General features: G+C 47.7%; 52 non-coding genes and 17 pseudogenes across 52 annotated transcripts; all 69 read right to left on the bottom strand.

Moving 5' to 3' along the window:
* Positions 1-40: 40 nt before the first annotated feature.
* Positions 41-159, bottom strand: LOC138462790 (5S ribosomal RNA). Its single transcript, XR_011265379.1, has one exon. It is a non-coding gene; the product is annotated as a 5S ribosomal RNA (ribosomal RNA).
* A 106-nt stretch (positions 160-265) lies between these two features.
* On the bottom strand, positions 266-384 carry LOC138461961 (5S ribosomal RNA). Its single transcript, XR_011264566.1, has one exon. It is a non-coding gene; the product is annotated as a 5S ribosomal RNA (ribosomal RNA).
* Positions 385-490: 106 nt separating this feature from the next.
* LOC138464444 (5S ribosomal RNA) lies at positions 491-609 on the bottom strand. The gene has a single exon (XR_011267023.1). It is a non-coding gene; the product is annotated as a 5S ribosomal RNA (ribosomal RNA).
* Positions 610-715: 106 nt separating this feature from the next.
* Positions 716-834, bottom strand: LOC138465136 (5S ribosomal RNA). The gene has a single exon (XR_011267711.1). It is a non-coding gene; the product is annotated as a 5S ribosomal RNA (ribosomal RNA).
* Positions 835-1297: 463 nt separating this feature from the next.
* LOC138456687 (5S ribosomal RNA) lies at positions 1298-1406 on the bottom strand (annotated as a pseudogene).
* A 106-nt stretch (positions 1407-1512) lies between these two features.
* LOC138459772 (5S ribosomal RNA) lies at positions 1513-1631 on the bottom strand. Its single transcript, XR_011262657.1, has one exon. It is a non-coding gene; the product is annotated as a 5S ribosomal RNA (ribosomal RNA).
* A 106-nt stretch (positions 1632-1737) lies between these two features.
* Positions 1738-1846, bottom strand: LOC138457865 (5S ribosomal RNA; annotated as a pseudogene).
* A 106-nt stretch (positions 1847-1952) lies between these two features.
* On the bottom strand, positions 1953-2071 carry LOC138464456 (5S ribosomal RNA). Its single transcript, XR_011267036.1, has one exon. It is a non-coding gene; the product is annotated as a 5S ribosomal RNA (ribosomal RNA).
* Positions 2072-2177: 106 nt separating this feature from the next.
* On the bottom strand, positions 2178-2296 carry LOC138459784 (5S ribosomal RNA). Its single transcript, XR_011262659.1, has one exon. It is a non-coding gene; the product is annotated as a 5S ribosomal RNA (ribosomal RNA).
* Positions 2297-2402: 106 nt separating this feature from the next.
* LOC138465155 (5S ribosomal RNA) lies at positions 2403-2521 on the bottom strand. The gene has a single exon (XR_011267730.1). It is a non-coding gene; the product is annotated as a 5S ribosomal RNA (ribosomal RNA).
* A 106-nt stretch (positions 2522-2627) lies between these two features.
* Positions 2628-2746, bottom strand: LOC138461250 (5S ribosomal RNA). Its single transcript, XR_011263875.1, has one exon. It is a non-coding gene; the product is annotated as a 5S ribosomal RNA (ribosomal RNA).
* A 463-nt stretch (positions 2747-3209) lies between these two features.
* On the bottom strand, positions 3210-3318 carry LOC138456688 (5S ribosomal RNA; annotated as a pseudogene).
* A 106-nt stretch (positions 3319-3424) lies between these two features.
* LOC138454579 (5S ribosomal RNA) lies at positions 3425-3543 on the bottom strand. The gene has a single exon (XR_011261250.1). It is a non-coding gene; the product is annotated as a 5S ribosomal RNA (ribosomal RNA).
* A 106-nt stretch (positions 3544-3649) lies between these two features.
* LOC138454829 (5S ribosomal RNA) lies at positions 3650-3768 on the bottom strand. Its single transcript, XR_011261486.1, has one exon. It is a non-coding gene; the product is annotated as a 5S ribosomal RNA (ribosomal RNA).
* Positions 3769-3874: 106 nt separating this feature from the next.
* Positions 3875-3993, bottom strand: LOC138464468 (5S ribosomal RNA). Its single transcript, XR_011267048.1, has one exon. It is a non-coding gene; the product is annotated as a 5S ribosomal RNA (ribosomal RNA).
* Positions 3994-4099: 106 nt separating this feature from the next.
* On the bottom strand, positions 4100-4218 carry LOC138462929 (5S ribosomal RNA). The gene has a single exon (XR_011265516.1). It is a non-coding gene; the product is annotated as a 5S ribosomal RNA (ribosomal RNA).
* A 463-nt stretch (positions 4219-4681) lies between these two features.
* Positions 4682-4790, bottom strand: LOC138456690 (5S ribosomal RNA; annotated as a pseudogene).
* Positions 4791-4896: 106 nt separating this feature from the next.
* On the bottom strand, positions 4897-5015 carry LOC138463328 (5S ribosomal RNA). The gene has a single exon (XR_011265915.1). It is a non-coding gene; the product is annotated as a 5S ribosomal RNA (ribosomal RNA).
* A 106-nt stretch (positions 5016-5121) lies between these two features.
* LOC138459017 (5S ribosomal RNA) lies at positions 5122-5230 on the bottom strand (annotated as a pseudogene).
* Positions 5231-5336: 106 nt separating this feature from the next.
* Positions 5337-5455, bottom strand: LOC138462669 (5S ribosomal RNA). The gene has a single exon (XR_011265264.1). It is a non-coding gene; the product is annotated as a 5S ribosomal RNA (ribosomal RNA).
* Positions 5456-5561: 106 nt separating this feature from the next.
* Positions 5562-5680, bottom strand: LOC138461251 (5S ribosomal RNA). Its single transcript, XR_011263876.1, has one exon. It is a non-coding gene; the product is annotated as a 5S ribosomal RNA (ribosomal RNA).
* Positions 5681-6143: 463 nt separating this feature from the next.
* LOC138456691 (5S ribosomal RNA) lies at positions 6144-6252 on the bottom strand (annotated as a pseudogene).
* Positions 6253-6358: 106 nt separating this feature from the next.
* Positions 6359-6477, bottom strand: LOC138459796 (5S ribosomal RNA). Its single transcript, XR_011262661.1, has one exon. It is a non-coding gene; the product is annotated as a 5S ribosomal RNA (ribosomal RNA).
* A 106-nt stretch (positions 6478-6583) lies between these two features.
* Positions 6584-6702, bottom strand: LOC138464669 (5S ribosomal RNA). Its single transcript, XR_011267247.1, has one exon. It is a non-coding gene; the product is annotated as a 5S ribosomal RNA (ribosomal RNA).
* Positions 6703-6808: 106 nt separating this feature from the next.
* Positions 6809-6927, bottom strand: LOC138464480 (5S ribosomal RNA). Its single transcript, XR_011267060.1, has one exon. It is a non-coding gene; the product is annotated as a 5S ribosomal RNA (ribosomal RNA).
* A 106-nt stretch (positions 6928-7033) lies between these two features.
* Positions 7034-7152, bottom strand: LOC138459808 (5S ribosomal RNA). Its single transcript, XR_011262663.1, has one exon. It is a non-coding gene; the product is annotated as a 5S ribosomal RNA (ribosomal RNA).
* Positions 7153-7258: 106 nt separating this feature from the next.
* Positions 7259-7377, bottom strand: LOC138465156 (5S ribosomal RNA). The gene has a single exon (XR_011267731.1). It is a non-coding gene; the product is annotated as a 5S ribosomal RNA (ribosomal RNA).
* Positions 7378-7483: 106 nt separating this feature from the next.
* LOC138461252 (5S ribosomal RNA) lies at positions 7484-7602 on the bottom strand. Its single transcript, XR_011263877.1, has one exon. It is a non-coding gene; the product is annotated as a 5S ribosomal RNA (ribosomal RNA).
* Positions 7603-8065: 463 nt separating this feature from the next.
* On the bottom strand, positions 8066-8174 carry LOC138456692 (5S ribosomal RNA; annotated as a pseudogene).
* Positions 8175-8280: 106 nt separating this feature from the next.
* Positions 8281-8399, bottom strand: LOC138463329 (5S ribosomal RNA). The gene has a single exon (XR_011265916.1). It is a non-coding gene; the product is annotated as a 5S ribosomal RNA (ribosomal RNA).
* Positions 8400-8505: 106 nt separating this feature from the next.
* Positions 8506-8614, bottom strand: LOC138459018 (5S ribosomal RNA; annotated as a pseudogene).
* Positions 8615-8720: 106 nt separating this feature from the next.
* On the bottom strand, positions 8721-8839 carry LOC138462670 (5S ribosomal RNA). Its single transcript, XR_011265265.1, has one exon. It is a non-coding gene; the product is annotated as a 5S ribosomal RNA (ribosomal RNA).
* Positions 8840-8945: 106 nt separating this feature from the next.
* On the bottom strand, positions 8946-9064 carry LOC138461253 (5S ribosomal RNA). The gene has a single exon (XR_011263878.1). It is a non-coding gene; the product is annotated as a 5S ribosomal RNA (ribosomal RNA).
* Positions 9065-9527: 463 nt separating this feature from the next.
* Positions 9528-9636, bottom strand: LOC138456693 (5S ribosomal RNA; annotated as a pseudogene).
* Positions 9637-9742: 106 nt separating this feature from the next.
* LOC138459820 (5S ribosomal RNA) lies at positions 9743-9861 on the bottom strand. The gene has a single exon (XR_011262665.1). It is a non-coding gene; the product is annotated as a 5S ribosomal RNA (ribosomal RNA).
* Positions 9862-9967: 106 nt separating this feature from the next.
* Positions 9968-10086, bottom strand: LOC138461962 (5S ribosomal RNA). Its single transcript, XR_011264567.1, has one exon. It is a non-coding gene; the product is annotated as a 5S ribosomal RNA (ribosomal RNA).
* Positions 10087-10192: 106 nt separating this feature from the next.
* LOC138464493 (5S ribosomal RNA) lies at positions 10193-10311 on the bottom strand. Its single transcript, XR_011267073.1, has one exon. It is a non-coding gene; the product is annotated as a 5S ribosomal RNA (ribosomal RNA).
* A 107-nt stretch (positions 10312-10418) lies between these two features.
* Positions 10419-10537, bottom strand: LOC138465077 (5S ribosomal RNA). The gene has a single exon (XR_011267653.1). It is a non-coding gene; the product is annotated as a 5S ribosomal RNA (ribosomal RNA).
* A 463-nt stretch (positions 10538-11000) lies between these two features.
* Positions 11001-11109, bottom strand: LOC138456694 (5S ribosomal RNA; annotated as a pseudogene).
* A 106-nt stretch (positions 11110-11215) lies between these two features.
* Positions 11216-11334, bottom strand: LOC138464748 (5S ribosomal RNA). Its single transcript, XR_011267326.1, has one exon. It is a non-coding gene; the product is annotated as a 5S ribosomal RNA (ribosomal RNA).
* A 106-nt stretch (positions 11335-11440) lies between these two features.
* Positions 11441-11550, bottom strand: LOC138458700 (5S ribosomal RNA; annotated as a pseudogene).
* A 106-nt stretch (positions 11551-11656) lies between these two features.
* On the bottom strand, positions 11657-11775 carry LOC138464505 (5S ribosomal RNA). The gene has a single exon (XR_011267085.1). It is a non-coding gene; the product is annotated as a 5S ribosomal RNA (ribosomal RNA).
* A 106-nt stretch (positions 11776-11881) lies between these two features.
* LOC138461254 (5S ribosomal RNA) lies at positions 11882-12000 on the bottom strand. The gene has a single exon (XR_011263879.1). It is a non-coding gene; the product is annotated as a 5S ribosomal RNA (ribosomal RNA).
* A 463-nt stretch (positions 12001-12463) lies between these two features.
* On the bottom strand, positions 12464-12572 carry LOC138456695 (5S ribosomal RNA; annotated as a pseudogene).
* A 106-nt stretch (positions 12573-12678) lies between these two features.
* Positions 12679-12797, bottom strand: LOC138459832 (5S ribosomal RNA). Its single transcript, XR_011262667.1, has one exon. It is a non-coding gene; the product is annotated as a 5S ribosomal RNA (ribosomal RNA).
* A 106-nt stretch (positions 12798-12903) lies between these two features.
* LOC138464670 (5S ribosomal RNA) lies at positions 12904-13022 on the bottom strand. Its single transcript, XR_011267248.1, has one exon. It is a non-coding gene; the product is annotated as a 5S ribosomal RNA (ribosomal RNA).
* Positions 13023-13128: 106 nt separating this feature from the next.
* LOC138456236 (5S ribosomal RNA) lies at positions 13129-13237 on the bottom strand (annotated as a pseudogene).
* Positions 13238-13343: 106 nt separating this feature from the next.
* On the bottom strand, positions 13344-13462 carry LOC138463230 (5S ribosomal RNA). Its single transcript, XR_011265817.1, has one exon. It is a non-coding gene; the product is annotated as a 5S ribosomal RNA (ribosomal RNA).
* Positions 13463-13568: 106 nt separating this feature from the next.
* On the bottom strand, positions 13569-13687 carry LOC138455072 (5S ribosomal RNA). The gene has a single exon (XR_011261717.1). It is a non-coding gene; the product is annotated as a 5S ribosomal RNA (ribosomal RNA).
* A 106-nt stretch (positions 13688-13793) lies between these two features.
* LOC138461978 (5S ribosomal RNA) lies at positions 13794-13912 on the bottom strand. Its single transcript, XR_011264581.1, has one exon. It is a non-coding gene; the product is annotated as a 5S ribosomal RNA (ribosomal RNA).
* A 106-nt stretch (positions 13913-14018) lies between these two features.
* LOC138464966 (5S ribosomal RNA) lies at positions 14019-14137 on the bottom strand. The gene has a single exon (XR_011267542.1). It is a non-coding gene; the product is annotated as a 5S ribosomal RNA (ribosomal RNA).
* A 106-nt stretch (positions 14138-14243) lies between these two features.
* Positions 14244-14352, bottom strand: LOC138457672 (5S ribosomal RNA; annotated as a pseudogene).
* A 106-nt stretch (positions 14353-14458) lies between these two features.
* Positions 14459-14577, bottom strand: LOC138464518 (5S ribosomal RNA). Its single transcript, XR_011267097.1, has one exon. It is a non-coding gene; the product is annotated as a 5S ribosomal RNA (ribosomal RNA).
* A 106-nt stretch (positions 14578-14683) lies between these two features.
* Positions 14684-14802, bottom strand: LOC138461256 (5S ribosomal RNA). Its single transcript, XR_011263881.1, has one exon. It is a non-coding gene; the product is annotated as a 5S ribosomal RNA (ribosomal RNA).
* Positions 14803-15265: 463 nt separating this feature from the next.
* LOC138456697 (5S ribosomal RNA) lies at positions 15266-15374 on the bottom strand (annotated as a pseudogene).
* A 106-nt stretch (positions 15375-15480) lies between these two features.
* LOC138459844 (5S ribosomal RNA) lies at positions 15481-15599 on the bottom strand. The gene has a single exon (XR_011262669.1). It is a non-coding gene; the product is annotated as a 5S ribosomal RNA (ribosomal RNA).
* Positions 15600-15705: 106 nt separating this feature from the next.
* On the bottom strand, positions 15706-15824 carry LOC138464673 (5S ribosomal RNA). Its single transcript, XR_011267250.1, has one exon. It is a non-coding gene; the product is annotated as a 5S ribosomal RNA (ribosomal RNA).
* A 106-nt stretch (positions 15825-15930) lies between these two features.
* On the bottom strand, positions 15931-16049 carry LOC138464530 (5S ribosomal RNA). The gene has a single exon (XR_011267109.1). It is a non-coding gene; the product is annotated as a 5S ribosomal RNA (ribosomal RNA).
* Positions 16050-16155: 106 nt separating this feature from the next.
* LOC138459859 (5S ribosomal RNA) lies at positions 16156-16274 on the bottom strand. The gene has a single exon (XR_011262672.1). It is a non-coding gene; the product is annotated as a 5S ribosomal RNA (ribosomal RNA).
* Positions 16275-16380: 106 nt separating this feature from the next.
* LOC138461963 (5S ribosomal RNA) lies at positions 16381-16499 on the bottom strand. Its single transcript, XR_011264568.1, has one exon. It is a non-coding gene; the product is annotated as a 5S ribosomal RNA (ribosomal RNA).
* A 106-nt stretch (positions 16500-16605) lies between these two features.
* Positions 16606-16724, bottom strand: LOC138464542 (5S ribosomal RNA). Its single transcript, XR_011267121.1, has one exon. It is a non-coding gene; the product is annotated as a 5S ribosomal RNA (ribosomal RNA).
* Positions 16725-16830: 106 nt separating this feature from the next.
* LOC138459197 (5S ribosomal RNA) lies at positions 16831-16949 on the bottom strand. The gene has a single exon (XR_011262553.1). It is a non-coding gene; the product is annotated as a 5S ribosomal RNA (ribosomal RNA).
* A 463-nt stretch (positions 16950-17412) lies between these two features.
* Positions 17413-17521, bottom strand: LOC138456698 (5S ribosomal RNA; annotated as a pseudogene).
* A 106-nt stretch (positions 17522-17627) lies between these two features.
* Positions 17628-17746, bottom strand: LOC138463505 (5S ribosomal RNA). Its single transcript, XR_011266092.1, has one exon. It is a non-coding gene; the product is annotated as a 5S ribosomal RNA (ribosomal RNA).
* Positions 17747-17852: 106 nt separating this feature from the next.
* On the bottom strand, positions 17853-17971 carry LOC138463852 (5S ribosomal RNA). Its single transcript, XR_011266437.1, has one exon. It is a non-coding gene; the product is annotated as a 5S ribosomal RNA (ribosomal RNA).
* A 106-nt stretch (positions 17972-18077) lies between these two features.
* Positions 18078-18196, bottom strand: LOC138461847 (5S ribosomal RNA). The gene has a single exon (XR_011264453.1). It is a non-coding gene; the product is annotated as a 5S ribosomal RNA (ribosomal RNA).
* A 106-nt stretch (positions 18197-18302) lies between these two features.
* On the bottom strand, positions 18303-18421 carry LOC138461257 (5S ribosomal RNA). The gene has a single exon (XR_011263882.1). It is a non-coding gene; the product is annotated as a 5S ribosomal RNA (ribosomal RNA).
* A 463-nt stretch (positions 18422-18884) lies between these two features.
* On the bottom strand, positions 18885-18993 carry LOC138456699 (5S ribosomal RNA; annotated as a pseudogene).
* Positions 18994-19099: 106 nt separating this feature from the next.
* LOC138463231 (5S ribosomal RNA) lies at positions 19100-19218 on the bottom strand. Its single transcript, XR_011265818.1, has one exon. It is a non-coding gene; the product is annotated as a 5S ribosomal RNA (ribosomal RNA).
* Positions 19219-19244: the final 26 nt, after the last annotated feature.

Raw genomic sequence — 19244 nt, forward strand, 5'->3', positions numbered from 1 at the left:
ATTGTGAAATGGCTCACTTCCTGAACTTGGAGCACAAAAAAGCCTACAGCACCTGGTATTCCCAGGTGGTCTCCCATCCAGGTACTAACTAGGCCCGACACTGCTTAGCTTCCGAGATCAGACGAGATCGGGCGCAATCAGTGTAGTGTGGCCGTAGGCTCTGGGCCTAGTGAGTTTTGTACTTTTAAGCATCTAGTCAGCTAGACCTTGCAGTTTTGAAAGGCAATTGAGAAATGGCTCACTTCCTGAACTTGGAGCACAAAAAAGCCTACAGCACCTGGTATTCCCAGGCGGTCTCCCATCCAGGTACTAACGAGGCCCGACACTGCTTAGCTTCCGAGATCAGACGAGATCGGGCGCATTCAGTGTGGTGTGGCCGTAGGCTCTGGGCCTTGTGAGTTTTGTACTATTAAGCATCTAGTCGGCTAGACCTTGCAGTTTTGAAAGGCAATTGAGAAATGGCTCACTTCCTGAACTTGGAGTACAAAAAAGCCTACAGCACCTGGTATTCCCAGGCGGTCTCCCATCCAGGTACTAACTAGGCCCGACACTGCTTAGCTTCTGAGATCAGACGAGATCAGGCGCATTCAGTGTGGTGTGGCCGTAGGCTCTGGGCCTAGTGAGTTTTGTACTTTTAAGCATCTAGTCGGCTAGACCTTGCAGTTTTAAAAGGCAATTGAGAAAGGGCTCACTTCCTGAACTTGGAGCACAAAAAAGCCTACAGCACCTGGTATTCCCAGGCGGTCTCCCATCCAGGTACTAACTAGGCCTGACACTGCTTAACTTCCAAGATCAGACGAGATCGGGTGCATTCAGTGTGGTGTGGCCATAGGCTCTAGGAATGCTAAGAATATTACTCTTATGCATTTGCATTTAGTAAGCTAAGCCATGCAGCCACTTGCAACATGATACCACGCTCATCGCTCGATCAGGCTCGATCAGGCGAGATATATAAGACTGGTGGGCCCATTCAGGACTCCTATGTCTGGTAGGATAACTTTAATTCATCCATCCTGTGTCTGTTGCAGGGAGGTGGAGAGAACAATCAACACAATAATGGTTTTCTTTCATGCCTCTTGAAGGACTCAATATTCTCTGTACTGCATTACATGTGAAAGTCGATTTATTACCCATGAACACACTACCTGTATGCTAATTCTATGTAAAAAGGTAGCTCCAGCCCTCATGATGTTGTCCAACATTTCCGCTATAAAACGGGATACAATTATTTTGGAAACATACCAAATTTGAAAAATAATTGAGAAGTTGCGCAATTACTAATCATGGAGCACAAAAAAGCCTACAGCACCTGGTATTCCCAGGCAGTCTCCCATCCAGGTACTAACTAGGCCCGACCCTGCTTAGCTTCCGAGATCGGGCGCATTCAGTGTGGTGTGGCCGTAGGCTCTGGGCCTAGTGAGTTTTGTACTTTTAAGCATCTAGTCGGCTAGACCTTGCAGTTTTGAAAGGCAATTGTGAAATGGCTCACTTCCTGAACTTGGAGCACAAAAAAGCCTACAGCACCTGGTATTCCCAGGTGGTCTCCCATCCAGGTACTAACTAGGCCCGACACTGCTTAGCTTCCGAGATCAGACGAGATCGGGCGCAATCAGTGTGGTGTGGCCGTAGGCTCTGGGCCTAGTGAGTTTTGTACTTTTAAGCATCTAGTCAGCTAGACCTTGCAGTTTTGAAAGGCAATTGAGAAATGGCTCACTTCCTGAACTTGGAGCACAAAAAAGCCTACAGCACCTGGTATTCTCAGGCGGTCTCCCATCCAGGTACTAACGAGGCCCGACACTGCTTAGCTTCCGAGATCAGGCGCATTCAGTGTGGTGTGGCCGTAGGCTCTGGGCCTTGTGAGTTTTGTACTTTTAAGCATCTAGTAGGCTAGACCTTGCAGTTTTGAAAGGCAATTGAGAAATGGCTCACTTCCTGAACTTGGAGTACAAAAAAGCCTACAGCACCTGGTATTCCCAGGCGGTCTCCCATCCAGGTACTAACTAGGCCCGACACTGCTTAGCTTCTGAGATCAGACGAGATCAGGCGCATTCAGTGTGGTGTGGCCGTAGGCTCTAGACCTAGTGAGTTTTGTACTTTTAAGCATCTAGTCGGCTAGACCTTGCAGTTTTGAAAGGCAATTGTGAAATGGCTCACTTCCTGAACTTGGAGCACAAAAAAGCCTACAGCACCTGGTATTCCCAGGTGGTCTCCCATCCAGGTACTAACTAGGCCCGACACTGCTTAGCTTCCGAGATCAGACGAGATCGGGCGCAATCAGTGTGGTGTGGCCGTAGGCTCTGGGCCTAGTGAGTTTTGTACTTTTAAGCATCTAGTCAGCTAGACCTTGCAGTTTTGAAAGGCAATTGAGAAATGGCTCACTTCCTGAACTTGGAGCACAAAAAATCCTACAGCACCTGGTATTCCCAGGCGGTCTCCCATCCAGGTACTAACGAGGCCCGACACTGCTTAGCTTCTGAGATCAGACGAGATCAGGCGCATTCAGTGTGGTGTGGCCGTAGGCTCTGGACCTAGTGAGTTTTGTACTTTTAAGCATCTAGTCGGCTAGACCTTGCAGTTTTAAAAGGCAATTGAGAAAGGGCTCACTTCCTGAACTTGGAGCACAAAAAAGCCTACAGCACCTGGTATTCCCAGGCGGTCTCCCATCCAGGTACTAACTAGGCCTGACACTGCTTAACTTCCGAGATCAGACGAGATCGGGTGCATTCAGTGTGGTGTGGCCGTAGGCTCTAGGAATGCTAAGAATATTACTCTTATGCATTTGCATTTAGTAAGCTTAGCCATGCAGCCACTTGCAACATGATACCACGCTCATCGCTCGATCAGGCTCGATCAGGCGAGATATATAAGACTGGTGGGCCCATTCAGGACTCCTATGTCTGGTAGGATAACTTTAATTCATCCATCCTGTGTCTGTTGCAGGGAGGTGGAGAGAACAATCAACACAATAATGGTTTTCTTTCATGCCTCTTGAAGGACTCAATATTCTCTGTACTGCATTACATGTGAAAGTCGATTTATTACCCATTAACACACTACCTGTATGCTAATTCTATGTAAAAAGGTAGCTCCAGCCCTCATGATGTTGTCCAACATTTCCGCTATAAAACGGGATACAATTATTTTGGAAACATACCAAATTTGAAAAATAATTGAGAAGTTGCGCAATTACTAATCATGGAGCACAAAAAAGCCTACAGCACCTGGTATTCCCAGGCAGTCTCCCATCCAGGTACTAACTAGGCCCGACCCTGCTTAGCTTCCGAGATCGGGCGCATTCAGTGTGGTGTGGCCGTAGGCTCTGGGCCTAGTGAGTTTTGTACTTTTAAGCATCTAGTCGGCTAGACCTTGCAGTTTTGAAAGGCAATTGTGAAATGGCTCACTTCCTGAACTTGGAGCACAAAAAAGCCTACAGCACCTGGTATTCCCAGGTGGTCTCCCATCCAGGTACTAACTAGGCCCGACACTGCTTAGCTTTCGAGATCAGACTAGATCGGGCGCAATCAGTGTGGTGTGGCCGTAGGCTCTGGGCCTTGTGAGTTTTGTACTTTTAAGCATCTAGTCAGCTAGACCTTGCAGTTTTGAAAGGCAATTGAGAAATGGCTCACTTCCTGAACTTGGAGCACAAAAAAGCCTACAGCACCTGGTATTCCCAGGCGGTCTCCCATCCAAGTACTAACGAGGCCTGACACTGCTTAGCTTCCGAGATCAGACGAGATCGGACGCATTCAGTGTGGTGTGGCCGTAGGCTCTGGGCCTTGTGAGTTTTGTACTTTTAAGCATCTAGTCGGCTAGACCTTGCAGTTTTGAAAGGCAATTGAGAAATGGCTCACTTCCTGAACTTGGAGTACAAAAAAGCCTACAGCACCTGGTATTCCCAGGCGGTCTCCCATCCAGGTACTAACTAGGCCCGACACTGCTTAGCTTCTGAGATCAGACGAGATCAGGCGCATTCAGTGTGGTGTGGCCGTAGGCTCTGGGCCTAGTGAGTTTTGTACTTTTAAGCATCTAGTCGGCTAGACCTTGCAGTTTTAAAAGGCAATTGAGAAAGGGCTCACTTCCTGAACTTGGAGCACAAAAAAGCCTACAACACCTGGTATTCCCAGGCGGTCTCCCATCCAGGTACTAACTAGGCCTGACACTGCTTAACTTCCGAGATCAGACGAGATCGGGTGCATTCAGTGTGGTGTGGCCGTAGGCTCTAGGAATGCTAAGAATATTACTCTTATGCATTTGCATTTAGTAAGCTAAGCCATGCAGCCACTTGCAACATGATACCACGCTCATCGCTCGATCAGGCTCGATCAGGCGAGATATATAAGACTGGTGGGCCCATTCAGGACTCCTATATCTGGTAGGATAACTTTAATTCATCCATCCTGTGTCTGTTGCAGGGAGGTGGAGAGAACAATCAACACAATAATGGTTTTCTTTCATGCCTCTTGAAGGACTCAATATTCTCTGTACTGCATTACATGTGAAAGTCGATTTATTACCCATGAACACACTACCTGTATGCTAATTCTATGTAAAAAGGTAGCTCCAGCCCTCATGATGTTGTCCAACATTTCCGCTATAAAACGGGATACAATTATTTTGGAAACATACCAAATTTGAAAAATAATTGAGAAGTTGCGCAATTACTAATCATGGAGCACAAAAAAGCCTACAGCACCTGGTATTCCCAGGCAGTCTCCCATCCAGGTACTAACTAGGCCCGACCCTGCTTAGCTTCCGAGATCGGGCGCATTCAGTGTGGTGTGGCCGTAGGCTCTGGGCCTAGTGAGTTTTGTACTTTTAAGCATCTAGTCGGCTAGACCTTGCAGTTTTGAAAGGCAATTGTGAAATGGCTCACTTCCTGAACTTGGAGCACAAAAAAGCCTACAGCACCTGGTATTCCCAGGTGGTCTCCCATCCAGGTACTAACTAGGCCCGACATTGCTTAGCTTCCGAGATCAGACGAGATCGGGCGCAATCAGTGTGGTGTGGCCGTAGGCTCTGGGCCTAGTGAGTTTTGTACTTTTAAGCATCTAGTCAGCTAGACCTTGCAGTTTTGAAAGGCAATTGAGAAATGGCTCACTTCCTGAACTTGGAGCACAAAAAATCCTACAGCACCTGGTATTCCCAGGCGGTCTCCCATCCAGGTACTAACGAGGCCCGACACTGCTTAGCTTCCGAGATCAGACGCATTCAGTGTGGTGTGGCCGTAGGCTCTGGGCCTTGTGAGTTTTGTACTTTTAAGCATCTAGTCGGCTAGACCTTGCAGTTTTGAAAGGCAATTGAGAAATGGCTCACTTCCTGAACTTGGAGTACAAAAAAGCCTACAGCACCTGGTATTCCCAGGCGGTCTCCCATACAGGTACTAACTAGGCCCGACACTGCTTAGCTTCTGAGATCAGACGAGATCAGGCGCATTCAGTGTGGTGTGGCCGTAGGCTCTGGGCCTAGTGAGTTTTGTACTTTTAAGCATCTAGTCGGCTAGACCTTGCAGTTTTAAAAGGCAATTGAGAAAGGGCTCACTTCCTGAACTTGGAGCACAAAAAAGCCTACAGCACCTGGTATTCCCAGGCGGTCTCCCATCCAGGTACTAACTAGGCCTGACACTGCTTAACTTCCGAGATCAGACGAGATCGGGTGCATTCAGTGTGGTGTGGCCGTAGGCTCTAGGAATGCTAAGAATATTACTCTTATGCATTTGCATTTAGTAAGCTAAGCCATGCAGCCACTTGCAACATGATACCACGCTCATCGCTCGATCAGGCTCGATCAGGCGAGATATATAAGACTGGTGGGCCCATTCAGGACTCCTATATCTGGTAGGATAACTTTAATTCATCCATCCTGTGTCTGTTGCAGGGAGGTGGAGAGAACAATCAACACAATAATGGTTTTCTTTCATGCCTCTTGAAGGACTCAATATTCTCTGTACTGCATTACATGTGAAAGTCGATTTATTACCCATGAACACACTACCTGTATGCTAATTCTATGTAAAAAGGTAGCTCCAGCCCTCATGATGTTGTCCAACATTTCCGCTATAAAACGGGATACAATTATTTTGGAAACATACCAAATTTGAAAAATAATTGAGAAGTTGCGCAATTACTAATCATGGAGCACAAAAAAGCCTACAGCACCTGGTATTCCCAGGCAGTCTCCCATCCAGGTACTAACTAGGCCCGACCCTGCTTAGCTTCCGAGATCGGGCGCATTCAGTGTGGTGTGGCCGTAGGCTCTGGGCCTAGTGAGTTTTGTACTTTTAAGCATCTAGTCGGCTAGACCTTGCAGTTTTGAAAGGCAATTGTGAAATGGCTCACTTCCTGAACTTGGAGCACAAAAAAGCCTACAGCACCTGGTATTCCCAGGTGGTCTCCCATCCAGGTACTAACTAGGCCCGACACTGCTTAGCTTCCGAGATCAGACGAGATCGGGCGCAATCAGTGTGGTGTGGCCGTAGGCTCTGGGCCTAGTGAGTTTTGTACTTTTAAGCATCTAGTCAGCTAGACCTTGCAGTTTTGAAAGGCAATTGAGAAATGGCTCACTTCCTGAACTTGGAGCACAAAAAAGCCTACAGCACCTGGTATTCTCAGGCGGTCTCCCATCCAGGTACTAACGAGGCCCGACACTGCTTAGCTTCCGAGATCAGACGAGATCGGGCGCATTCAGTGTGGTGTGGCCGTAGGCTCTGGGCCTTGTGAGTTTTGTACTTTTAAGCATCTAGTCGGCTAGACCTTGCAGTTTTGAAAGGCAATTGAGAAATGGCTCACTTCCTGAACTTGGAGTACAAAAAAGCCTACAGCACCTGGTATTCCCAGGCGGTCTCCCATCCAGGTACTAACTAGGCCCGACACTGCTTAGCTTCTGAGATCAGACGAGATCAGGCGCATTCAGTGTGGTGTGGCCGTAGGCTCTAGACCTAGTGAGTTTTGTACTTTTAAGCATCTAGTCGGCTAGACCTTGCAGTTTTGAAAGGCAATTGTGAAATGGCTCACTTCCTGAACTTGGAGCACAAAAAAGCCTACAGCACCTGGTATTCCCAGGTGGTCTCCCATCCAGGTACTAACTAGGCCCGACACTGCTTAGCTTCCGAGATCAGACGAGATCGGGCGCAATCAGTGTGGTGTGGCCGTAGGCTCTGGGCCTAGTGAGTTTTGTACTTTTAAGCATCTAGTCAGCTAGACCTTGCAGTTTTGAAAGGCAATTGAGAAATGGCTCACTTCCTGAACTTGGAGCACAAAAAATCCTACAGCACCTGGTATTCCCAGGCGGTCTCCCATCCAGGTACTAACGAGGCCCGACACTGCTTAGCTTCTGAGATCAGACGAGATCAGGCGCATTCAGTGTGGTGTGGCCGTAGGCTCTGGACCTAGTGAGTTTTGTACTTTTAAGCATCTAGTCGGCTAGACCTTGCAGTTTTAAAAGGCAATTGAGAAAGGGCTCACTTCCTGAACTTGGAGCACAAAAAAGCCTACAGCACCTGGTATTCCCAGGCGGTCTCCCATCCAGGTACTAACTAGGCCTGACACTGCTTAACTTCCGAGATCAGACGAGATCGGGTGCATTCAGTGTGGTGTGGCCGTAGGCTCTAGGAATGCTAAGAATATTACTCTTATGCATTTGCATTTAGTAAGCTTAGCCATGCAGCCACTTGCAACATGATACCACGCTCATCGCTCGATCAGGCTCGATCAGGCGAGATATATAAGACTGGTGGGCCCATTCAGGACTCCTATGTCTGGTAGGATAACTTTAATTCATCCATCCTGTGTCTGTTGCAGGGAGGTGGAGAGAACAATCAACACAATAATGGTTTTCTTTCATGCCTCTTGAAGGACTCAATATTCTCTGTACTGCATTACATGTGAAAGTCGATTTATTACCCATTAACACACTACCTGTATGCTAATTCTATGTAAAAAGGTAGCTCCAGCCCTCATGATGTTGTCCAACATTTCCGCTATAAAACGGGATACAATTATTTTGGAAACATACCAAATTTGAAAAATAATTGAGAAGTTGCGCAATTACTAATCATGGAGCACAAAAAAGCCTACAGCACCTGGTATTCCCAGGCAGTCTCCCATCCAGGTACTAACTAGGCCCGACCCTGCTTAGCTTCCGAGATCGGGCGCATTCAGTGTGGTGTGGCCGTAGGCTCTGGGCCTAGTGAGTTTTGTACTTTTAAGCATCTAGTCGGCTAGACCTTGCAGTTTTGAAAGGCAATTGTGAAATGGCTCACTTCCTGAACTTGGAGCACAAAAAAGCCTACAGCACCTGGTATTCCCAGGTGGTCTCCCATCCAGGTACTAACTAGGCCCGACATTGCTTAGCTTCCGAGATCAGACGAGATCGGGCGCAATCAGTGTGGTGTGGCCGTAGGCTCTGGGCCTAGTGAGTTTTGTACTTTTAAGCATCTAGTCAGCTAGACCTTGCAGTTTTGAAAGGCAATTGAGAAATGGCTCACTTCCTGAACTTGGAGCACAAAAAATCCTACAGCACCTGGTATTCCCAGGCGGTCTCCCATCCAGGTACTAACGAGGCCCGACACTGCTTAGCTTCCGAGATCAGACGCATTCAGTGTGGTGTGGCCGTAGGCTCTGGGCCTTGTGAGTTTTGTACTTTTAAGCATCTAGTCGGCTAGACCTTGCAGTTTTGAAAGGCAATTGAGAAATGGCTCACTTCCTGAACTTGGAGTACAAAAAAGCCTACAGCACCTGGTATTCCCAGGCGGTCTCCCATACAGGTACTAACTAGGCCCGACACTGCTTAGCTTCTGAGATCAGACGAGATCAGGCGCATTCAGTGTGGTGTGGCCGTAGGCTCTGGGCCTAGTGAGTTTTGTACTTTTAAGCATCTAGTCGGCTAGACCTTGCAGTTTTAAAAGGCAATTGAGAAAGGGCTCACTTCCTGAACTTGGAGCACAAAAAAGCCTACAGCACCTGGTATTCCCAGGCGGTCTCCCATCCAGGTACTAACTAGGCCTGACACTGCTTAACTTCCGAGATCAGACGAGATCGGGTGCATTCAGTGTGGTGTGGCCGTAGGCTCTAGGAATGCTAAGAATATTACTCTTATGCATTTGCATTTAGTAAGCTAAGCCATGCAGCCACTTGCAACATGATACCACGCTCATCGCTCGATCAGGCTCGATCAGGCGAGATATATAAGACTGGTGGGCCCATTCAGGACTCCTATATCTGGTAGGATAACTTTAATTCATCCATCCTGTGTCTGTTGCAGGGAGGTGGAGAGAACAATCAACACAATAATGGTTTTCTTTCATGCCTCTTGAAGGACTCAATATTCTCTGTACTGCATTACATGTGAAAGTCGATTTATTACCCATGAACACACTACCTGTATGCTAATTCTATGTAAAAAGGTAGCTCCAGCCCTCATGATGTTGTCCAACATTTCCGCTATAAAACGGGATACAATTATTTTGGAAACATACCAAATTTGAAAAATAATTGAGAAGTTGCGCAATTACTAATCATGGAGCACAAAAAAGCCTACAGCACCTGGTATTCCCAGGCAGTCTCCCATCCAGGTACTAACTAGGCCCGACCCTGCTTAGCTTCCGAGATCGGGCGCATTCAGTGTGGTGTGGCCGTAGGCTCTGGGCCTAGTGAGTTTTGTACTTTTAAGCATCTAGTCGGCTAGACCTTGCAGTTTTGAAAGGCAATTGTGAAATGGCTCACTTCCTGAACTTGGAGCACAAAAAAGCCTACAGCACCTGGTATTCCCAGGTGGTCTCCCATCCAGGTACTAACTAGGCCCGACACTGCTTAGCTTCCGAGATCAGACGAGATCGGGCGCAATCAGTGTGGTGTGGCCGTAGGCTCTGGGCCTAGTGAGTTTTGTACTTTTAAGCATCTAGTCAGCTAGACCTTGCAGTTTTGAAAGGCAATTGAGAAATGGCTCACTTCCTGAACTTGGAGCACAAAAAAGCCTACAGCACCTGGTATTCCCAGGCGGTCTCCCATCCAGGTACTAACGAGGCCCGACACTGCTTAGCTTCCGAGATCAGACGAGATCGGGCGCATTCAGTGTGGTGTGGCCGTAGGCTCTGGGCCTTGTGAGTTTTGTACTTTTAAGCATCTAGTCGGCTAGACCTTGCAGTTTTGAAAGGCAATTGAGAAATGGCTCACTTCCTGAACTTGGAGTACAAAAAAGCCTACAGCACCTGGTATTCCCAGGCGGTCTCCCATCCAGGTACTAACTAGGCCCGACACTGCTTAGCTTCTGAGATCAGACGAGATCAGGCGCATTCAGTGTGGTGTGGCCGTAGGCTCTGGGCCTAGTGAGTTTTGTACTTTTAAGCATCTAGTCGGCTAGACCTTGCAGTTTTAAAAGGCAATTGAGAAAGGGCTCACTTCCTGAACTTGGAGCACAAAAAAAGCCTACAGCACCTGGTATTCCCAGGCGGTCTCCCATCCAGGTACTAACTATGCCTGACACTGCTTAACTTCCGAGATCAGACGAGATCGGGTGCATTCAGTGTGGTGTGGCCGTAGGCTCTAGGAATGCTAAGAATATTACTCTTATGCAATTGCATTTAGTAAGCTAAGCCATGCAGCCACTTGCAACATGATACCACGCTCATCGCTCGATCAGGCTCGATCAGGCGAGATATATAAGACTGGTGGGCCCATTCAGGACTCCTATGTCTGGTAGGATAACTTTAATTCATCCATCCTGTGTCTGTTGCAGGGAGGTGGAGAGAACAATCAACACAATAATGGTTTTCTTTCATGCCTCTTGAAGGACTCAATATTCTCTGTACTGCATTACATGTGAAAGTCGATTTATTACCCATTAACACACTACCTGTATGCTAATTCTATGTAAAAAGGTAGCTCCAGCCCTCATGATGTTGTCCAACATTTCCGCTATAAAACGGGATACAATTATTTTGGAAACATACCAAATTTGAAAAATAATTGAGAAGTTGCGCAATTACTAATCATGGAGCACAAAAAAGCCTACAGCACCTGGTATTCCCAGGCAGTCTCCCATCCAGGTACTAACTAGGCCCGACCCTGCTTAGCTTCCGAGATCGGGCGCATTCAGTGTGGTGTGGCCGTAGGCTCTGGGCCTAGTGAGTTTTGTACTTTTAAGCATCTAGTCGGCTAGACCTTGCAGTTTTGAAAGGCAATTGTGAAATGGCTCACTTCCTGAACTTGGAGCACAAAAAAGCCTACAGCACCTGGTATTCCCAGGTGGTCTCCCATCCAGGTACTAACTAGGCCCGACACTGCTTAGCTTCCGAGATCAGACTAGATCGGGCGCAATCAGTGTGGTGTGGCCGTAGGCTCTGGGCCTTGTGAGTTTTGTACTTTTAAGCATCTAGTCAGCTAGACCTTGCAGTTTTGAAAGGCAATTGAGAAATGGCTCACTTCCTGAACTTGGAGCACAAAAAAGCCTACAGCACCTGGTATTCCCAGGCGGTCTCCCATCCAAGTACTAACGAGGCCCGACACTGCTTAGCTTCCCGAGATCGGACGCATTCAGTGTGGTGTGGCCGTAGGCTCTGGGCCTTGTGAGTTTTGTACTTTTAAGCATCTAGTCGGCTAGACCTTGCAGTTTTGAAAGGCAATTGAGAAATGGCTCACTTCCTGAACTTGGAGTACAAAAAAGCCTACAGCACCTGGTATTCCCAGGCGGTCTCCCATCCAGGTACTAACTAGGCCCGACACTGCTTAGCTTCTGAGATCAGACGAGATCAGGCGCATTCAGTGTGGTGTGGCCGTAGGCTCTGGGCCTAGTGAGTTTTGTACTTTTAAGCATCTAGTCGGCTAGACCTTGCAGTTTTAAAAGGCAATTGAGAAAGGGCTCACTTCCTGAACTTGGAGCACAAAAAAGCCTACAGCACCTGGTATTCCCAGGCGGTCTCCCATCCAGGTACTAACTAGGCCTGACACTGCTTAACTTCCGAGATCAGACGAGATCGGGTGCATTCAGTGTGGTGTGGCCGTAGGCTCTAGGAATGCTAAGAATATTACTCTTATGCATTTGCATTTAGTAAGCTAAGCCATGCAGCCACTTGCAACATGATACCACGCTCATCGCTCGATCAGGCTCGATCAGGCGAGATATATAAGACTGGTGGGCCCATTCAGGACTCCTATGTCTGGTAGGATAACTTTAATTCATCCATCCTGTGTCTGTTGCAGGGAGGTGGAGAGAACAATCAACACAATAATGGTTTTCTTTCATGCCTCTTGAAGGACTCAATATTCTCTGTACTGCATTACATGTGAAAGTCGATTTATTACCCATGAACACACTACCTGTATGCTAATTCTATGTAAAAAGGTAGCTCCAGCCCTCATGATGTTGTCCAACATTTCCGCTATAAAACGGGATACAATTATTTTGGAAACATACCAAATTTGAAAAATAATTGAGAAGTTGCGCAATTACTAATCATGGAGCACAAAAAAGCCTACAGCACCTGGTATTCCCAGGCAGTCTCCCATCCAGGTACTAACTAGGCCCGACCCTGCTTAGCTTCCGAGATCGGGCGCATTCAGTGTGGTGTGGCCGTAGGCTCTGGGCCTAGTGAGTTTTGTACTTTTAAGCATCTAGTCGGCTAGACCTTGCAGTTTTGAAAGGAAATTGTGAAATGGCTCACTTCCTGAACTTGGAGCACAAAAAAGCCTACAGCACCTGGTATTCCCAGGTGGTCTCCCATCCAGGTACTAACTAGGCCCGACACTGCTTAGCTTCCGAGATCAGACGAGATCGGGCGCAATCAGTGTGGTGTGGCCGTAGGCTCTGGGCCTAGTGAGTTTTGTACTTTTAAGCATCTAGTCAGCTAGACCTTGCAGTTTTGAAAGGCAATTGAGAAATGGCTCACTTCCTGAACTTGGAGCACAAAAAAGCCTACAGCACCTGGTATTCTCAGGCGGTCTCCCATCCAGGTACTAACGAGGCCCGACACTGCTTAGCTTCCGAGATCAGACGAGATCGGGCGCATTCAGTGTGGTGTGGCCGTAGGCTCTGGGCGTTGTGAGTTTTGTACTTTTAAGCATCTAGTCGGCTAGACCTTGCAGTTTTGAAAGGCAATTGAGAAATGGCTCACTTCCTGAACTTGGAGTACAAAAAAGCCTACAGCACCTGGTATTCCCAGGCGGTCTCCCATCCAGGTACTAACTAGGCCCGACACTGCTTAGCTTCTGAGATCAGACGCATTCAGTGTGGTGTGGCCGTAGGCTCTAGACCTAGTGAGTTTTGTACTTTTAAGCATCTAGTCGGCTAGACCTTGCAGTTTTGAAAGGCAATTGTGAAATGGCTCACTTCCTGAACTTGGAGCACAAAAAAGCCTACAGCACCTGGTATTCCCAGGTGGTCTCCCATCCAGGTACTAACTAGGCCCGACACTGCTTAGCTTCCAAGATCAGACGAGATCGGGCGCAATCAGTGTGGTGTGGCCGTAGGCTCTGGGTCTAGTGAGTTTTGTACTTTTAAGCATCTAGTCAGCTAGACCTTGCAGTTTTGAAAGGCAATTGAGAAATGGCTCACTTCCTGAACTTGGAGCACAAAAAAGCCGACAGCACCTGGTATTCCCAGGCGGTCTCCCATCCAGGTACTAACGAGGCCCGACACAGCTTAGCTTCCGAGATCAGACGAGATCGGGCACATTCAGTGTGGTGTGGCCGTAGGCTCTGGGCCTTGTGAGTTTTGTACTTTTAAGCATCTAGTCGGCTAGACCTTGCAGTTTTGAAAGGCAATTGAGAAATGGCTCACTTCCTGAACTTGGAGTACAAAAAAGCCTACAGCACCTGGTATTCCCAGGCGGTCTCCCATCCTGGTACTAACTAGGCCCGACACTGCTTAGCTTCTGAGATCAGACGAGATCAGGCGCATTCAGTGTGGTGTGGCCGTAGGCTCTGGGCCTAGTGAGTTTTGTACTTTTAAGCATCTAGTCGGCTAGACCTTGCAGTTTTAAAAGGCAATTGAGAAAGGGCTCACTTCCTGAACTTGGAGCACAAAAAAGCCTACAGCACCTGGTATTCCCAGGCGGTCTCCCATCCAGGTACTAACTAGGCCCGACACTGCTTAGCTTCCGAGATCAGACTAGATCGGGCGCAATCAGTGTGGTGTGGCCGTAGGCTCTGGGCCTTGTGAGTTTTGTACTTTTAAGCATCTAGTCAGCTAGACCTTGCAGTTTTGAAAGGCAATTGAGAAATGGCTCACTTCCTGAACTTGGAGCACAAAAAAGCCTACAGCACCTGGTATTCCCAGGCGGTCTCCCATCCAAGTACTAACGAGGCCCGACACTGCTTAGCTTCCGAGATCAGACGCATTCAGTGTGGTGTGGCCGTAGGCTCTGGGCCTTGTGAGTTTTGTACTTTTAAGCATCTAGTCGGCTAGACCTTGCAGTTTTGAAAGGCAATTGAGAAATGGCTCACTTCCTGAACTTGGAGTACAAAAAAGCCTACAGCACCTGGTATTCCCAGGCGGTCTCCCATCCAGGTACTAACTAGGCCCGACACTGCTTAGCTTCTGAGATCAGACGAGATCAGGCGCATTCAGTGTGGTGTGGCCGTAGGCTCTGGGCCTAGTGAGTTTTGTACTTTTAAGCATCTAGTCGGCTAGACCTTGCAGTTTTAAAAGGCAATTGAGAAAGGGCTCACTTCCTGAACTTGGAGCACAAAAAAGCCTACAGCACCTGGTATTCCCAGGCGGTCTCCCATCCAGGTACTAACTAGGCCTGACACTGCTTAACTTCCGAGATCAGACGAGATCGGGTGCATTCAGTGTGGTGTGGCCGTAGGCTCTAGGAATGCTAAGAATATTACTCTTATGCATTTGCATTTAGTAAGCTAAGCCATGCAGCCACTTGCAACATGATACCACGCTCATCGCTCGATCAGGCTCGATCAGGCGAGATATATAAGACTGGTGGGCCCATTCAGGACTCCTATGTCTGGTAGGATAACTTTAATTCATCCATCCTGTGTCTGTTGCAGGGAGGTGGAGAGAACAATCAACACAATAATGGTTTTCTTTCATGCCTCTTGAAGGACTCAATATTCTCTGTACTGCATTACATGTGAAAGTCGATTTATTACCCATGAACACACTACCTGTATGCTAATTCTATGTAAAAAGGTAGCTCCAGCCCTCATGATGTTGTCCAACATTTCCGCTATAAAACGGGATACAATTATTTTGGAAACATACCAAATTTGAAAAATAATTGAGAAGTTGCGCAATTACTAATCATGGAGCACAAAAAAGCCTACAGCACCTGGTATTCCCAGGCAGTCTCCCATCCAGGTACTAACTAGGCCCGACCCTGCTTAGCTTCCGAGATCGGGCGCATTCAGTGTGGTGTGGCCGTAGGCTCTGGGCCTAGTGAGTTTTGTACTTTTAAGCATCTAGTCAGCTAGACCTTGCAGTTTTGAAAGGCAATTGTGAAATGGCTCACTTCCTGAACTTGGAGCACAAAAAAGCCTACAGCACCTGGTATTCCCAGGTGGTCTCCCATCCAGGTACTAACTAGGCCCGACACTGCTTAGCTTCCGAGATCAGACGAGATCGGGCGCAATCAGTGTGGTGTGGCCGTAGGCTCTGGGCCTAGTGAGTTTTGTACTTTTAAGCATCTAGTCAGCTAGACCTTGCAGTTTTGAAAGGCAATTGAGAAATGGCTCACTTCCTGAACTTGGAGCACAAAAAAGCCTACAGCACCTGGTATTCTCAGGCGGTCTCCCATCCAGGTACTAACGAGGCCCGACACTGCTTAGCTTCCGAGATCAGACGAGATCGGGCGCATTCAGTGTGGTGTGGCCGTAGGCTCTGGGCCTTGTGAGTTTTGTACTTTTAAGCATCTAGTCGGCTAGACCTTGCAGTTTTGAAAGGCAATTGAGAAATGGCTCACTTCCTGAACTTGGAGTACAAAAAAGCCTACAGCACCTGGTATTCCCAGGCGGTCTCCCATCCAGGTACTAACTAGGCCCGACACTGCTTAGCTTCTGAGATCAGACGAGATCAGGCGCATTCAGTGTGGTGTGGCCGTAGGCTCTAGACCTAGTGAGTTTTGTACTTTTAAGCATCTAGTCGGCTAGACCTTGCAGTTTTGAAAGGCAATTGTGAAATGGCTCACTTCCTGAACTTGGAGCACAAAAAAGCCTACAGCACCTGGTATTCCCAGGTGGTCTCCCATCCAGGTACTAACTAGGCCCGACACTGCTTAGCTTCCGAGATCAGACGAGATCGGGCGCAATCAGTGTGGTGTGGCCGTAGGCTCTGGGCCTAGTGAGTTTTGTACTTTTAAGCATCTAGTCAGCTAGACCTTGCAGTTTTGAAAGGCAATTGAGAAATGGCTCACTTCCTGAACTTGGAGCACAAAAAAGCCTACAGCACCTGGTATTCCCAGGCGGTCTCCCATCCAGGTACTAACGAGGCCCGACACTGCTTAGCTTCCGAGATCAGACGAGATCGGGCGCATTCAGTGTGGTGTGGCCGTAGGCTCTGGGCCTTGTGAGTTTTGTACTTTTAAGCATCTAGTCGGCTAGACCTTGCAGTTTTGAAAGGCAATTGAGAAATGGCTCACTTCCTGAACTTGGAGTACAAAAAAGCCTACAGCACCTGGTATTCCCAGGCGGTCTCCCATCCAGGTACTAACTAGGCCCGACACTGCTTAGCTTCTGAGATCAGACGAGATCAGGCGCATTCAGTGTGGTGTGGCCGTAGGCTCTGGGCCTAGTGAGTTTTGTACTTTTAAGCATCTAGTCGGCTAGACCTTGCAGTTTTAAAAGGCAATTGAGAAAGGGCTCACTTCCTGAACTTGGAGCACAAAAAAGCCTACAGCACCTGGTATTCCCAGGCGGTCTCCCATCCAAGTACTAACTAGGCCTGACACTGCTTAACTTCCGAGATCAGACGAGATCGGGTGCATTCAGTGTGGTGTGGCCGTAGGCTCTAGGAATGCTAAGAATATTACTCTTATGCATTTGCATTTATTAAGCTAAGCCATGCAGCCACTTGCAACATGATACCACGCTCATCGCTCGATCAGGCTCGATCAGGCGAGATATATAAGACTGGTGGGCCCATTCAGGACTCCTATGTCTGGTAGGATAACTTTAATTCATCCATCCTGTGTCTGTTGCAGGGAGGTGGAGAGAACAATCAACACAATAATGGTTTTCTTTCATGCCTCTTGAAGGACTCAATATTCTCTGTACTGCATTACATGTGAAAGTCGATTTATTACCCATTAACACACTACCTGTATGCTAATTCTATGTAAAAAGGTAGCTCCAGCCCTCATGATGTTGTCCAACATTTCCGCTATAAAACGGGATACAATTATTTTGGAAACATACCAAATTTGAAAAATAATTGAGAAGTTGCGCAATTACTAATCATGGAGCACAAAAAAGCCTACAGCACCTGGTATTCCCAGGCAGTCTCCCATCCAGGTACTAACTAGGCCCGACCCTGCTTAGCTTCCGAGATCGGGCGCATTCAGTGTGGTGTGGCCGTAGGCTCTGGGCCTAGTGAGTTTTGTACTTTTAAGCATCTAGTCGGCTAGACCTTGCAGTTTTGAAAGGCAATTGTGAAATGGCTCACTTCCTGAACTTGGAGCACAAAAAAGCCTACAGCACCTGGTATTCCCAGGTGGTCTCCCATCCAGGTACTAACTAGGCCCGACACTGCTTAACTTCCGAGATCAGACTAGATCGGGCGCAATCAGTGTGGTGTGGCCGTAGGCTCTGGGCCTTGTGAGTTTTGTACTTTTAAGCATCTAGTCAGCTAGACCTTGCAGTTTTGAAAGGCAATTGAGAAATGGCTCACTTCCTGAACTTGGAGCACAAAAAAGCCTACAGCACCTGGTATTCCCAGGCGGTCTCCCATCCAAGTACTAACGAGGCCCGACACTGCTTAGCTTCCGAGATCAGACGAGATCGGACGCATTCAGTGTGGTGTGGCCGTAGGCTCTGGGCCTTGTGAGTTTTGTACTTTTAAGCATCTAGTCGGCTAGACCTTGCAGTTTTGAAAGGCAATTGAGAAATGGCTCACTTCCTGAACTTGGAGTACAAAAAAGCCTACAGCACCTGGTATTCCCAGGCGGTCTCCCATCCAGGTACTAACTAGGCCCAACACTGCTTAGCTTCTGAGATCAGACGAGATCAGGCGCATTCAGTGTGGTGTGGCCGTAGGTTCTGGGCCTAGTGAGTTTTGTACTTTTAAGCATCTAGTCGGCTAGACCTTGCAGTTTTAAAAGGCAATTGAGAAAGGGCTCACTTCCTGAACTTGGAGCACAAAAAAGCCTACAGCACCTGGTATTCCCAGGCGGTCTCCCATCCAGGTACTAACTAGGCCTGACACTGCTTAACTTCCGAGATCAGACGAGATCGGGTGCATTCAGTGTGGTGTGGCCGTAGGCTCTAGAAATGCTAAGAATATTACTCTTATGCATTTGCATTTAGTAAGCTAAGCCATGCAGCCACTTGCAACATGATACCACGCTCATCGCTCGATCAGGCTCGATCAGGCGAGATATATAAGACTGGTGGGCCCATTCAGGACTCCTATGTCTGGTAGGATAACTTTAATTCATCCATCCTGTGTCTGTTGCAGGGAGGTGGAGAGAACAATCAACACAATAATGGTTTTCTTTCATGCCTCTTGAAGGACTCAATATTCTCTGTACTGCATTACATGTGAAAGTCGATTTATTACCCATGAACACACTACCTGTATGCTAATTCTATGTAAAAAGGTAGCTCCAGCCCTCATGATGTTGTCCAACATTTCCGCTATAAAACGGGATACAATTATTTTGGAAACATACCAAATTTGAAAAATAATTGAGAAGTTGCGCAATTACTAATCATGGAGCACAAAAAAGCCTACAGCACCTGGTATTCCCAGGCAGTCTCCCATCCAGGTACTAACTAGGCCCGACCCTGCTTAGCTTCCGAGATCGGGCGCATTCAGTGTGGTGTGGCCGTAGGCTCTGGGCCTAGTGAGTTTTGTACTTTTAAGCATCTAGTCGGCTAGACCTTGCAGTTTTGAAAGGCAATTGTGAAATGGCTCACTTCCTGAACTTGGAGCACAAAAAAGCCTACAGCACCTGGTATTCCCAGGTGGTCTCCCATCCAGGTACTAACTAGGCCCGACACTGCTTAGCTTCCAAGATCAGACGAGATCGGGCGCAATCAGTGTGGTGTGGCCGTAGGCTCTGGGCCTAGTGAGTTTTGTACTTT

This window comes from Ambystoma mexicanum, chromosome 4p, assembly GCF_040938575.1.
Source record: "Ambystoma mexicanum isolate Mex_15411 chromosome 4p, UKY_AmexF1_1, whole genome shotgun sequence".
In the NCBI taxonomy this organism is placed as follows: Eukaryota; Metazoa; Chordata; class Amphibia; order Caudata; family Ambystomatidae; genus Ambystoma; species Ambystoma mexicanum.